We start from the raw sequence: 15178 nt of genomic DNA, 5'->3' as shown, positions 1-15178 counted from the left end.
TATCCTTTGCTACAAGAGTTCTAAACCCCCCTTATTTCACAGGAAACTATATACCCCATACATTGCAGACCATTTTTATTAGTAGTGCTAAAAAAGAACTCCAGTCAGCAGACAGAGATTGTAATGGCTGGATAAGCCAAGCACTAAAAACAAAACAATGGCTTGCTTATTTCACATCTCATGTGACCCAATATCTACATTAAAAAAACCCTTTTATGGATTGTTATTTTATCAACACAAAGCCTGTTTAATTCTGAATGAGTAACAACATATTTATGCCATGTTTTAGATCTATAAGTATATTAATGATGATAGATGTTTACTTCTGGCTAGCAAAGTTCTGTTGGCAATAAATAAATAAATAAATGGACTTAGAGTTTTTGTTTTCCTGGTGAGCATTAACATAAAGACAATAAGCTAACTGGTACATCATTGGAGATGTTAAGCATAGTTTACATGAATAGTGATGGGCAATAACATGATGGGAAATCACATAGCCTGTAAGGTCAAAGATCTTGTTTCGTGGGAGCTGTTCTCCCAGAGAGACACTAGTCCTTCTAGTAAAAGTCCACATATAACATAAGTGCTGTAGGCTGGTGTCAGATAGTAGTGGTTAATTGCTGTGGGAAAGCCAGTAATCAATAGTTCTCTTTAGACCCAAGAACACACGTGAGTGTCAACGGAGTCAGCTGCCAACTGTCTTTGGCCTTCATCTGACTTGTAAGCTAGGGGCTGAAACTACATTACTTAGCACAGAAGCAAGAGGCAAAAATAAAGCACCCTATAGCTCCATTTTACCACCATTAATATTCATGATAAGTACCATTATATTTAATAACATTAAAAGTATTACGTAACACAGCCCTCCAGGGTGCCCGACTGTCCTAATAAGGGAGTGTGCCACAAAATCAGTGCTCCTTGCACAATAAGCAATTACTTAGGGGCAGATTTACTAATCCACGAACGGTCCGAATGCGGTTTTTTCATAATGATCGGTATTTTTGCGACTTTTTTGTATGTTCCGCAACTTTTTCGTCGCCTTTGCGAAAAAATCGGATTGGTTTTTCCGCCGTTTACAATCGCTCAATAAGAAAAAATCGAGACGGCGATCCGGACTCTTACTAATGTTGGAAACTAGATACCACCGCTCTCATCTGTATGCTAGAAAATGCAGTCATTGTACCTAATCCCAATTTGCCAGGTAGCTGCAAAATACACTTGCCAAGTCTAATCAGATTTAATGAAAACCCCAAAAACTGGAACAAAAACAGATGATGATGCAGATGATACTGGAGTAGCCAAATGAAATACCCCATGTTGCAGTTGCGTCAGTCTCCATTTTGCACAAACCCCTTCTTTACCTGTAAATGACACTTTTTCCAGTAGATTCCAGGAGATTTACACATTTCAGTCTATTATGCTCTGTTCTGTCATTTTATCCAGATGTAGACCCAAGCAAGCAGGAGCTGGCAGGCCCGACTAATGTTACTGAAGAGAAGCAACTGGTCCTGCCAGACAGCGGAATGCTTCTACATTACCTCACATAAATGTATGAAATAACAAAAGATGCAGTTGGTTTGCAAAGCATATTTTAAAATTTGAATATGATCAAATAATGACCAAATAGATACTAGGATGAATATGCCAGGAGCAATGGGCTATTGAAGAGGCAGTAATAACACATTGCATGGATGTTGCTGTACTACAGGGAAATTCATACAGTCAGGCTCTTTTACTAACAGTGGGCAAATTCACCTGGGCAACAACCAGTCACATTTTTGCTTTCATTGTTTTATTTACCCAGGTGAAAATATGTCCAATGCTAGTAAATGAGCCCCAGTTTTTACTGGTGGAATGCAAGAGTTAAATAAAAAAGGCATGACCCAGTGACAACTTCAGCTTGTGTCTGAGGAATGGCAGTTGGGGGGGGGGGGGGGGGGGGGGGGCAGTAGAAGCATCAGTGCATGTTTTGAGCTGGTCCTAGGCAACTGACTGCTGAGATCTGGATTATAAAATTCCATTCCACTCTGGCAACATCCCTAGCAAGCTCATACCCCTCAAGTGGCTAGCAAGTATAGACAGCCATTTTTATGCATAAGTAAGCCTGCTTATCTACCATTACAGATGTATGCAAAATTGCTTTCTAATGAGTCAGTCTTTTTCCCCTCTTATCTCCAAGATAATGGAAGACTCATTATCATTCCTGTATTTCTGGACAGTATGCTTAAATCCATGATTATATGTTGGAGTACATAGGGACTTGCAAAACAGCAACATCCTGGGACTCTGGATTCAACTCCCCCTTTAGATTCAATGTCCTGTGCCCGGGCCCTATGTCACTTTCAGCTCCCACTAAAAGAAGATGTTTGCTTTATGTCCCACCTTCAGTGAAGCCATTAAATGTAATCAGATGCTGTACACGATTTCATACCCTTATGGCAGGCAGCTAGAAATGTGTGATTACCAACACCCACCCAAATAATTGTAAGGGGGCAGGAATGAAAGCACTGAAAACAAGTAGTTGCAGAGAAATTTTACATTCTCAAATGTCATGTTTGCTCAGAGTCCCCCCACAAGCTATTATGTATATTCCCTACATTATGTTACAGGTACCAGTGATTCATAACAATTTCTTATTAAGCCCTAATAGCTGTGCTAAAAGCATCCCAGTTCTCTCTGGAAATGTCAGAAACAGTCATGATTGCTCATGCAATAACCATATCTATGAGTAATCTCAAAAACAGGCAGTACAAACACAAACTGTTGCACAAGGTAAAGCAAACTTATTAGGAACCTGGTTTCCTGCCAAAAGCATTATTCTTTTTATGTTCAAGACTGAAACCAAGAGCAAAGAAAAGCCATTTACCCTAGACAGAACACCATGTGACAAACTGCGTAGAGTATTTCACAATAAGTTGTTTAAGAAAGTTTTTTCCAACACAGAATTGGGTACAATTTACTTTAGCAAAGATATTTTTTTGCTAGATACAACTGTATTCTATCCATTGACTTTAAAGGAGAAGGAAAGGCTAAGTCACTTGGGGGTGCTAAAATGTTAAGCACCCCCAAGTGACTTTAATCGCTTACCTTGTACCCCGGGCTGGTGCCTCTGTTAGGAGAAAACAGCACCAGCCCAGGGTACCTGTAGCGAGCGCTTCCTTCTTCCGCCTGCGTTTCGCTAAGACTTACACATAGGCGCATGCGCAGTAGAGTGAAAAGCCGACTTCTCTGTTAAAGGCCGGCTTTTCACTCTACTGCACATGCGTGCGCTTGCAAAGCAGGAAGAAGGAATCGCTGCAGGTACCCCGGGCTGGTGCTGTTCTCTCCGTACAGGGGCACCAGCCCGGGGTAAAAGGTAAGCGATTCAAGTCACTTGGGGGTGCCTAACATTTTGGCACCCCCAAGTGACTTTGCCTTTCCTTCTCCTTTAACTCTTCAAACAGTAATGCTAATCAGCTGGCTTCTGCTACATTGTTTCAGGAGTCGGAACCAGAGAACAAAAACAGGCAGATAAAGTACATTTGCAATAATTGCCAGTGTAGCCAGGAGGCTCTACAATGAAACTCAATGGTCTTGTATATAGCACAGTGTTATGAATATAGGTTATTTTATGGCAGCTTTTGATGTAAACTAACATAGCATACAGAGAGTAGAGTAGGAGAGGAACCAATCACAGTAAACTACAGTAAATGAGGCTGTGCTAACAGCAGTCAGACTGAAAGCAGATAAAGCACCAAATCATATCAGCCAGTGGGTACTGAGGGCCCGAGGATGTAGTAAATATGTAAATTCCATTGTAGCCCTAACATCAGTTCCATAACATCTATAAAATAAGGCAAACCAATTCTGTGTGGCTCTCACTTTTGTGTGGGGGCATTACTGTTCTGAAACAAGAAAGCTAAATTACAAATTATGGAAAGACCCCTTATCCTGAAAGCCCCATGTCTCAAGCATTCTGGATAATAGATCTCATACCTGTATATACTCAGTCTCTTAATTACAAGAGTGGTAAAAACAAAACTATGACCTCTTACTGCGTTACAATAAAGAAAAAAAAAAGAAAATCTGGATTTTATAAAGTAAAAGAATAGAATTTATGTCAATGTAAGGCCTATTTCTTGTGTTCATGTTGAACAAAGCTCTCCTTTGGAATATATTGTCCCTTTAAAACAAGGGGCAGCTCGCTACAATGTCAGTGCAGTGTGCATAATACACATTACCTCATTCTGAGAATGGGAGCGAGAGACACACAGCTCATCTGCTGGCTGCTGCGCAGACAAGGGGGCACTATAAGGGCTTTTGTAGATAAGAGATGGTGAATTCTCTAAAATACTATACAAACACAAAATATCACCATGCAAGTGGTTTTATGGAGAACAAGCAAACATAGCTGGTTCATTCAGTACAGAATGCCAATTAAATGGAACCTTGACTTTTACATAGTTATTCTTATTCTACTTGTTTTTTCCCCATTTGTATTTTATGTTTTCCAATTTTTTCTGCCATCACTTTGTGTTTTGTATTCCACAACCGCCATACCCCCTTTCCTTGTTGTTGCTTCCTCCTGTTCTACGGTTTCTTCATAATCCTTCAGTTCAGCCATTATTGCATCCCTCATTCTGTCAGACTGTCACTGTTCTACCCCCCAAAATTCTGTTTGTAGGTATATTTTTTATTTATATAGCCCTACTTATGTACCTAGCACTGCATAGAAGTTACCTTATTCTCCATTATTTACAGCTATTCCATTTCAGTTGTCTTCCCATTTCTTCACCCTCTAATTTCCCTCTTTGTCCCTGTCCTCCTTTCTTTTGTGGTTACCTTGCGTATTGTCTCCCGTGTGTGAATTTAGGGTTGGAAAAAAGAAGTAAATATAAAATTGATGGGGATAGTATTTATTGCCAAATCACAATCCGGGAAGTCAAATTTGGTGATTGGTTTTATTAATTCAATTTAGGGTTTGGAATTGTGTTAGTAAATCAGATTAAAAATGTACATGCCTTTCGCCCTGATAACTTATTGGGCTCCAGAGTGCGATGTCTCTGAAAAAGAACTGTACCTTTCTATAGCGAACGCTCGTTTTGCTTGTTCCACATTTTAAATAATCCCTATCCAATCCATTTGCAAATCTGAAACACTGCAGTTATTTTCCCATGACCTATCACACATCTGGTTTTGATTTACAGTATTCTGTAGAGCAGTCTAAAGCACTGAATTCAGGCGGTTTAAAGCAATAAACATACATTTTTTTTTTAATAAATAAATCAATGATAACCTTGCAAAAAACCCCCAAGAAGGATGCATTTAAAGAAACATTATCATCAAAATATACTAAACTGTTACCGAAACTGTGTGCTATAGGGAGTGCCTTAAATTACTGATTTTGATTGCAGGGCAGAGCGCAGCATATTTCTAATCACCTAATGAATACTGGAATTCATTATAAGTATACCAAGTAGGCTACTCAGCAAGAGGCAATATACAAATAAAAATGTTTAACAAAAAAGAGCATTTGTGTTGAAATGGTGTTCAGTTTATAGCTACAATAAAAAAAAAAAAAAAAAAAACTTATAGGATTGTTATTTCAATATTGTGGACACCCATTATAATTAATTTTATTTTATGCCCCTCTGGAATTAGCCATGGTGAAAGGAAAAAGGTAGTGAGGAGTGAGAGGCAGGTCTGGACTGGGATTCAAAATAGGTCCTGGTATTCCAAATACACAATGTCTCAAACAGCCCCCCACCAGCCCAATAAATAGTGAATGTCTATGGCATCTTACAGCAGCCCCTCTGGCATTTTCCAAAACCCACACAGACTGCCAGTCCCAGCCTGTTTGCACTGTTTGTATCTGAATTTGAGTAAATACAGATCTCTCTCAGTCTGAGGGTATATGCCAGCTTCTATATTACATCTCTATGCTTGCTTTATTAACTACTGCATTATTTTCATATCTGTAATCCTAATTAAAAATGTACACTGCACAGTGTAGACAAAACCATCTACTGACTGGCATGATGAGAAGAAAACAATGGCTGCTGCATTTAGGCAGTCCTGGTACTAAGAGGGCCACAGATATAAACTGTACACAGTAATGGTAATCAAATAGCAGTGTTGTATAATATATCAAAAAAGGGGACAGAATACTTTCATCTAAGTATCCCCTGAATGATGAGAAATGCTGAATATATATTCAAACAAAAGAGTATACTTTATTATCAGCTCACATACCCATCACACTTCATGGAAGATCCGTATGGGCCCTGTAATTCAAAATTGCTTGGGACCGACCTGGGATTTTCTGGATCTTTATGTAATTTTGATCTCCATACCTTAAGTCTACTAAAAAAATCATTTAAATGAAAAAAAAAATAAAAATAAAATAGGATTATGTTGCCTTCAATAAGGATTTATAGCTTAGTTACCATCCAGGTACTGTTTTATAATTACAGAGAAAAGGGGACTCATTTTTAAAAATTAGAATGATTTGTTTGTAATGGAGTATATGAGAGATGGCCTTCCCATAATTCAGAACTTTCTAAAAAATAAAAAAAAAAAAACTGAAAATCCAGATGTATCACAAGTCCATCCGAAAATGTCCCACTTGGTAAACATGTAGTGTTAGGAGGTATCATTTCTATCACTTTGGTGCATGCATTATTCTATTGCTTTTAATCATGAGATGGAAATTTACTGCTGCTTGGCTAACTGGCCTAAGGACAGCCCTAAGCCCAGGCATTCAATTAAGCAGCTCCCGCACTTATGCATAAATGTAGAGATGATATAGTCTCTGCACACAATATGCGCATAGCTTACACCATATTTATGTAAAATAAATGGGTGACAAATGCAATGTGTAAATTCCCTTCAATTTATCAAAGCAACCATTCAAAGCCAGACATTAAAAATGTGTTACAGGGCACCCATTCAGGATAACAGCATGCTATTAAAGATATTGGACCTGTTATCCAGAATGCTCGGGACCTGGGGTTTTCCAGATAAGGAGTGTTTCTGTAATTTGGATCTTTATACATAGGACCCATTATCCAGAATGCTTGGGACCAAGGGTATTCCGGATAAGGGGTCTTTCTGTAATTTGGAACTCCATCCCTTAAGTCTACTAAAAATCAATAAAACATGAATTAAACCCAATAGGATTGTTTTGCAACCAATAAGGATTGTTTATATCTTAGTTGGGATCAATTACAAGGTACTGTTGTATTATTACAGAGAAAAAGGAAATCAGTTTTAAAATTCTGTATTATTTAATTAAAATGGAGTCTATGGGAGCCAGACTTTCCGTAATTCGGAGCTTTCTGGATAATGGGTTTCCGGATAAGGGATCCTATACCTGTACCTTAAGTATACTAAAAAAAAATCATTTAAACATTATTTAAACCCAACAGGATTGTTTTTGACAGGCTTCAGTTCTCCATGAGATCAGTCTAGCTGCTGATTGGTTCCTGTCCTACAGTGCAGTGTGGTAAGTGCCATCGGCTCCACCGTACAACCTGGGAAAGGAGGAAGTGACACAGATGGGTGGGACTAGTAAGGTTTTCAATAATTCAACCTGAAACACTACTTTTTTTAAGCACCTTCCTTCTATTTTAGAGGAGTGTAATGCAATGGAACAATCTTGGTTTTCATACTATATGTCTCCTTAAAAATATGAATTATTTGCTTAAAATGCAGTCTATGGGAGATGGCCTTCCCATAATTCACAGCTTTCTGCATAATGGGCTTGAGGGCTAAAAAAATTCCCTGGGTGACTACAGCTGGCCTCTGGCCTAAGCCTTATCACATAGGACATTTTGTCACCTGACTTGTCTGCTTTGATTTGTGAGGTTGGGGAATGCCCTTCCTAGTGATGTCGTAATGGCAGATTCTGTTGATGCCAGAGAGGGGTTTGGATGGGTTCTTGAACAAGCATAGTATCCAAGGCTATTGTGATACTAATATCTACAATTAGGGGCAATTTACTAATGGGCAGATTTTTTATTTGTGATCAAGATTTTTTTTTTTTAGTGCTAAACGCCATGGTTTTTTCGAGATTTACTATGCGGCAAAACTGCTTAAAATCTGAATCCGACAATTCGCCAGCTAAAACTTGTCAAGATCATGTAGAAGTCAATAGCAGTTGTCCCTTCCCTGAAGGATGCTTCTTTGCTTCTAAACTTTAGAAGTTTTTGGATTTTTGGCACTTTTTTTGTGCAACAATTCAAAAAAGTAGAGGTTTCAGGGTGACACTTCTAAAAAGCTGCAGTTCCACAACTTTTCTGTAAATGTCAGACATTTGTGAAAATGAGTTTATTCGAATTTTTAAAATACATACCAACATCAATACCTAGTATTGATGTTGGTATGTATAGTTTTTTTATGCGTATAGATAGGTCAGTATGGGTTTGTGTGTGTGCACTTGGGTTCACTTGGAGGGGTTGAAGACTTCGGTCTTTTTTCCCATCCAACTTAATTATATAACAATGGAACTTTGGTTGTTTCCTCAGTGCTGTGACCACTTCCTGTGAGAGAATGAAGAGACACTCCCACCTCTTATTTCAATCTAGCTTCTGAAGTGGAAGGATCTCTCTGTAGCTCTGATATAATCATATTTTTAGGAGGTAAAAAAACATTCAAAATTGTTTTTTTTTTTCTGCATCATTAAATATTTTGAGGAAGGATGAATATGAATGTTATATAAAATGCCTCCTTTAATTTTGCAAACTAAAAAAAAAAAAAACAACTAAATATTACATTACAGCAGAGGTGACGAATACAATGTAATTTTTTTGTTCATACTTCACTGCACCTTTGCCTCGGGGCAACTTGAAGAACTATTACTAGTAGCACAGGAAAATTGCTTGTTAGTTATATAATGTACAGTAATTGAAGAAATCTTATGCCACAATCATTGTGTATAACCTAAAGCATGCACGCACAATTCCTTATTAAACAGTACTGAAAGAATAACAATATAAAATAGACAAACTGTCCAGCAGAAAAAATTGTAGACACACACAGCAGTATTGTACACAGAAAAGGGTTTCAAATACACACAAAGAAAACTCCCATTTCCAGTTTCCTAAAGGTAAATATGAAAAGTAGCCTATATTTAATGCACCTAAGCAAATATCACCTACTTATTGCGAATGCCTAGTTTGGCCTGTAGGTGCGAAGTAATGGCAGGTAATTAGTTGCATGTTAAAGGGGACCTGTCACCCAGACATAAAAAGCTGTATAATAAAAATTCCTTTGCAAATTAAACATGAAACTTAGTTTTTTTTATAATTATTATAACATTCATACCTATTATAAAAAGGTCTTTAAAAATCTCAGAATCCAATAATATATTGCCTGCTCTGTCTCTAGGTCTCAGGTATACAGACAGGGCAGGCAATTACTTTCACTTAAATTTCTGTACTTCCTAGATGTCACTGCACTTCTCACATTCTTCCCCTTCTCCTCACCCCCTATAACTACTGTATGTAGCCAATGCATGGGCACAGGGTGACAGTGTCACCTATTAACAACTGACCTGCTGGGATGTTCCTGATAATGTCCCAGGTACATGTGTGTATGCCAACTGCACAGGGCAGCAATAATTAGGGGGTCTTACTGCTTTAACAGCTATGGAAAGTCACCCAGTGTTCACTTAATGAAAGGATTTGGGGCTATGTTTAAGCAGAACTTAACCCTAAAAATGACTGTGCCATTTACGCCAGGGCTACATAGGTGCCCAAGAAGTAGTAATGCAGTAAATATTGGTCACTTGTTAGAAACAAACTACTGGTTATGGGGTAACAGACCATGCTTAACTTAGTCTCCTGTATTAAATGACCCTGTCATTCTCTTAAGTGACGTGGCCCAGGTAGGCTAAAGCGGTCTCAGGGTCAGGAGTACTTCTACCATTTGCAATCAAGTGCAAATGATGCAGCTATAGCTGCAGATAAAACAGTACCAACAGCTACAGAAAGCCCTTGCATTTGGCATCCCAGAATTGTTTTATCCGATATTCGGGTAAGTCTATCTAATCGGTTACTGCACTACTGCAGAGTAGCCACCCAGCACAGGCAGTACGGTGCCCTGACAAACATTTCCAGCAACACAGACTAAAGGCTGAAATATCTGAAATACAAATGTAACGTAAAGCAAAGGAGCTCAGTACTACAGCAGAATTACCAGTTCAACCGTTGTAATAACATAGTCATTCAGGTTTGCATGATTTACCTTTCAACCAACAGCTATTTCTAGAAAATGGAATCCATCTGTATGCACACAAATTACTTATGTAGACACTATTGCCTATTTATTACTGGCCTGAAGAGAATGAAAATTATTCAAAGGGAAATTTGGAAAACCAACCAAATAATGGACAAACCTAAGATTTTACATAATGAAAGGAAATGTCTAAGCAAGATTCAAACATACATAAAACATTTCTGTGGTTTAAAATTTATTTGTAAATGTAACTGCTATTGAAATCAGCATGTTCTGTCACTTTCTATTCACCGCACTGCTTCTCTTGGCTCTTGAAAGAAAACTATATCCTCAGAATGAATACATAACCAACACATAGTCACCATTTTGTCATATCTGTGTGGTCCCTCAGAGATCACCTGACAGCTCTAAATGTAACAGGAAGAAGTGTGAAAGTAAAAGACAGCACTTTGTCCATTCATTGGCTAATGAGACCTAACATGTATGGGTGCCCTTGGTTTATTTGTGTGCACCGTAAACCATATGAACTCAGGGGGGCGGCCCTTAGTACTTAAACTGGCAGTTTTCTATTTAAGATTACCCAATTGCACATACTACTAAAAAAGTATATTTTATTTAGATGAAGCAGGATTTTAAATATGAGCTGTTTTATGCAGTATATTTTAAAAGAGACACTGTATATTTGTATTTGTTTCCTTTAAATTATAAAGACAAATCTCCCACAGTGCCTTGCCTGTTCTGTGATTAACAGACCTGTGACTACTGCAACAATGAGGATAAGCAGCGCAGGGAATAGGGACAAGCGTATATACTTCTTTCAGTAGCAATTACATTTGCAAATAGCTTTCAGATCATCTCAAGTTATTCATTAATGTTTATGAAAAAGTTATTTTTCAGATACAGAAAGCCCTCACCTATTTTCTCACTGTGGCACAGAACTAGAAGAGGGAATGAACCTGCTGCTCCCCTCTGTTTCTTTCAGTTTATAACATATTATTAGCACAGAAAGCACCTGCCAGACTAGACTACATCCCCAATGGGAAAATGTGCCAACCAAGGAAAATAGAATTAAATCCTTTCGATGTAGAGCAGGTGAGAAAGACTTTAATATCATCCTTATTTGAAAGCCAGCGCATTTGTCATTACCACTGGCAAATCTTTATTATTTAAACGCACTGCAGCAATACACCAGGATAAACACACACATCATATATTGTAGTTGGAACTGGGCAGTCATGAGCATTTGTCTGACTAAAGACAATAGATAATTCATTGCCACAGCTTTACCTCATTATTTCTCGTAGTCAAGAAAGAGTTTGTATTCTGAGCTCTTCCCAGAGTATTATTCAATATGGAGTATCTGCAGGTCGAAGAGGCTATTCTTTAAAGTGTTCATACTGCAGTGATTAGCTTGGTAACATTCTCCCTTGACCTGAAAAAATAATACACAACACAGAAAAATTTAAAAATTAAAAAGAAATATAACTGCATTGTACAATTCTACATTCATGTTACCAGTGCCCACAAATGGTCCTAAAACCAGAAATCATGACAGCCTTTAATACATTAAAAAAAAAAATTAACAAAGGCCTCTAGTTCTTTGAAGGATACTTTTGCTACCTTGCACTACAAATTTTCAAGATGTTTCAAGAAAGCTCAAATATGGCAATCATAATATGTCTTAATCCTGGTGTTCAGGAAAAATAGTTTAGCAGCAAAGTTCTTTGAACCTTCCTTACTTGCCTTATGTTGATTATTTGACCTTTATAAATCTGCAGACTGCTAATTAATATGGTGTGTAATTGTTAGGATGAATACACATGGAGCTACTAAGTAGCAGCTACTTGTCACGGCTACTAAACACCAGAAAATAACCTGCCATAGACAATACTGAGAATTGCCTCTGCTAAGGGCTCTGGTACGACAATCTCCCCGATATGACATCCCACCGGCGAACATGTAAATCGCCGGTGGGATGGCATACGCGCCACTGCGTATGCAGGCGACTAATCTCCCTGTGTACCAGAGCCCTTAAAGGAGAAGGAAAGGCACCCCCAAGTGACTTGAATCGCTTACCTTTTCCCCCGGGCTGGTGCCCCTGTTCAGAGAGAACAGCACCAGCCCGGGGTAGCAGCGAGCACTTCCTCCTTCCATCTTCACGAGCGCGCGCATGTGCAGTAGAGTGAAGAGCCGAACTTTAACAGAGAAGTCAGCTTTTCACTCGCGCATGCGCCTGACTCACAGTCACAGCTTAACACAGCAGGAAGGAGGAAGCGCATCGGCCCAGGTGCCCCAGGCTGGTGCTGTGCTCTCCTAACAGGGGCACCAGCCCGGGGTACAAGGTAAGTGATTAAAGTCACATGGGGGTGCCTAACATTTTAGCACCCCCCAAGTGACTTAGCCTTTCCTTCTCCTTTAAACACACGTAGAGACAATTATCAGTAAATGATTAGCATTGTCTATTTTAGTAGCCATGACAAGTAGCTGCTACTAGTAGCTCCATGTGTCTTCACCCTTAGTTCCTTCCAGTTTAAGATCTCTCTCCCCCTCCCAACTGTGCAGTGTAATCTGAGCTACCAGCAGCTACTGAGACCAAGCTAAAATGGCTGCTGTCTTGAAGTGGGAGCTTCTACGGCTGCTAAGGTTTTTTGCAGAATAAATATAGCATACTAGCTTGCACATTTGTGACTAATCTATTGGCAATAAAATGCCTTTCCTTCTCCTTTAAGAGTAAATTATATATGGATGCACAGGACTGCACATGGATATCAGAGGCACAAAGCAGAAACCTAGACATCAGTGCAACACTATGGCATTAGCAAAAGACAGACAGAAAGAAAACAGCTTTGGGGAACAATGCTTAGATAATCCTCATTTATCCTGATATCCGCATTCGACCATGCAATTCCTGTCACAGGGCCATGCTATAAGTTTTATTCATAATCTTTGGATTTAGTCATATATAAAAGAAATCCATCTGTACGCAGATACTGCCAATTCTTTGACTATCTGTTCTGACAAAGGCTGACTTCTAATGTAATCAAGTCATTTGCAGAGCCCATAAGTGCACTGAGTCCAAGTATACACATATCTGCAGGGTTAGACAAATATTTATATCACTGGTTGGCCACTTATAGAGATCAGGAAAAGGGAACATCTGGCTCTCCAGCAGCTGCTTATGAAATCCCAGGGCCTCAGCTACAGGTGTTGTTAGAGTTCAGGTTTCTGGGACTTTTATTTTAGAAGCAGCTGGAAAATACAATGTTTGTTTTCCGCGATGTACAAATAGTAAATTTGCCCCTTAACTTGATTCATTATGATACTTTTGAAAAGTTAGCCAATATTTTGCATTGTTTCAGTGGCCCTCTACCTACTCTTAGCCTATGGCCCTCCCACTAATACTGATGCAACTGCACTACAACTAGGGTTGCGCCCCTTTTGTAAACTTCTATAGCGGCCAGGGCTGAGGGCGGGTCGTGACATGAAGGGGCGGGGTTGTGGTACTGAAGGGGCAAAACAATGACACTGCAGGGGGGACCTGGCTCTTTAGGCATGGATCGGCTGGGAATTTGGAAAGTATACACACTATAAAAAGGGAAGAAGGTGGACTGGCAGATTGAATAATTATTACAGATTAACTGAAAAGTACATTACCCACTAAATTTGTAATACTGGCCCTGGTACTAGTCAGTGGCAACCCTAACTACAACTCAAAATTCTTATAAAATTCTTATAAATATAAAGGCTTACTGGTACAAATTACCTTACTATACACAATCCCAAAACTGCACATTTTCATAAAAGAGAGATTTGTTAGCCACCATGGAATTACTTTCACATTGCTTGTATTTGCAACTATAAAAAGAGGGGCCCAAAGATGGTGGCCCCTGCTTAGACACTACTAAATAGAGCTTTTGGCTGTGTCTGGATTGTTTTTGCAGATAACCATTACTGAGTAAAATATCCAAAGGATGAGAATAAAAGCCCATCGTAAATTAGGTGATAAACCAGTCAAAAGGCTGAGAGAAAAATACATCAAAGTTTCCTTATTAAAACCAGAAATGTTTAAACTATGGAACCACTATACTATTTTAATTATTACCATTGCAAAGTTTAGTGAGAGGAAACCGTTAAAATGGTTATGCTTTGGATTCCACAGCCATCAGGCATGCAAATATAATGATTTATGAACACGCTGCCCATTGTAGACAATTAGATGAATGTAGCTGTTTAAAATGGGTAATAGTTCTGAATTGCACATATTCACAGTAAACCTTAGTTATGTTTTCTTTCTGGGCCAAATCAAGTTTATGTCCTAGTTCTCGGTCTTTGGGCCTGGAGGGGACATTCAGATGGAGTGGAATGAATGCATCATTTAAAGCTGCTGTTATGTATGGTGGTGTCAGATGCATAAAGGCTGCTGTGCTGTATGGCAAAGGCAGACGGAGATACATTTTCTTTTCATTTCCACCTACAGCAAATGCTGATGGCAGCACAGTGTCTCAGTGGGTAGCACTTCTGGCTTGTAGTGTTGGGGTCCTGAGTTCACTTTCCACTTGAGCACTATCTGCAAGGGCCTCATATGATCTCCCATGGTCTGCGTGGGTTTCCTCCAAGTACTCCTGTTTCCCCCCCACACTCTAAATACATGTAGATTAACTGGCTCCACAATGTGTGTGAATGTGATCGGAACCTTAGGCTAACGCAAGACGTGGAGGTGTATGGCACTATTTTCGGCAAGCGATTTCCGAGTTGCGTAAAATATACGCCAAACGCCACGCCTGGCATTAGACTTAGACTGTAAGGTCCACTGGGGCAGTAATGTGTTGGTGATATATAAACACCAGGAAAAAAATTCTCTCAGTCTGAGAAACACTATATCAAATTATAAATTTTTCTAAACTTTCATCCTGCCCTGCTATATTCCTGCTATAAACGGAAAATAAACACACCTGTGTTCAGC

General features: G+C 39.0%; 1 protein-coding gene across 5 annotated transcripts in view; it reads right to left on the bottom strand.

Annotated features, from left to right (window-relative positions):
• fam110b (family with sequence similarity 110 member B) overlaps nt 1-15178 on the bottom strand; it is a 100559-nt gene that overhangs the window by 53748 nt on the left and 31633 nt on the right. For 4 of the 5 annotated variants that reach the window (XM_018095123.2, XM_004915187.4, XM_012965283.3 and 1 more), the window contains exon 2: nt 11503-11647. The exons of the other annotated variant lie outside the window; for it this stretch is intronic. The gene's annotated coding sequence lies outside the window, so the exon portion shown is untranslated. The remainder of the gene's footprint in view (nt 1-11502; nt 11648-15178) is intronic. 5 annotated transcript variants of the gene reach the window in all.

Source organism: Xenopus tropicalis, chromosome 6 (genome assembly GCF_000004195.4).
Source record: "Xenopus tropicalis strain Nigerian chromosome 6, UCB_Xtro_10.0, whole genome shotgun sequence".
Classification (NCBI taxonomy): Eukaryota; Metazoa; Chordata; class Amphibia; order Anura; family Pipidae; genus Xenopus; species Xenopus tropicalis.
This window is presented reverse-complemented; position numbering and strand designations above follow the sequence as displayed.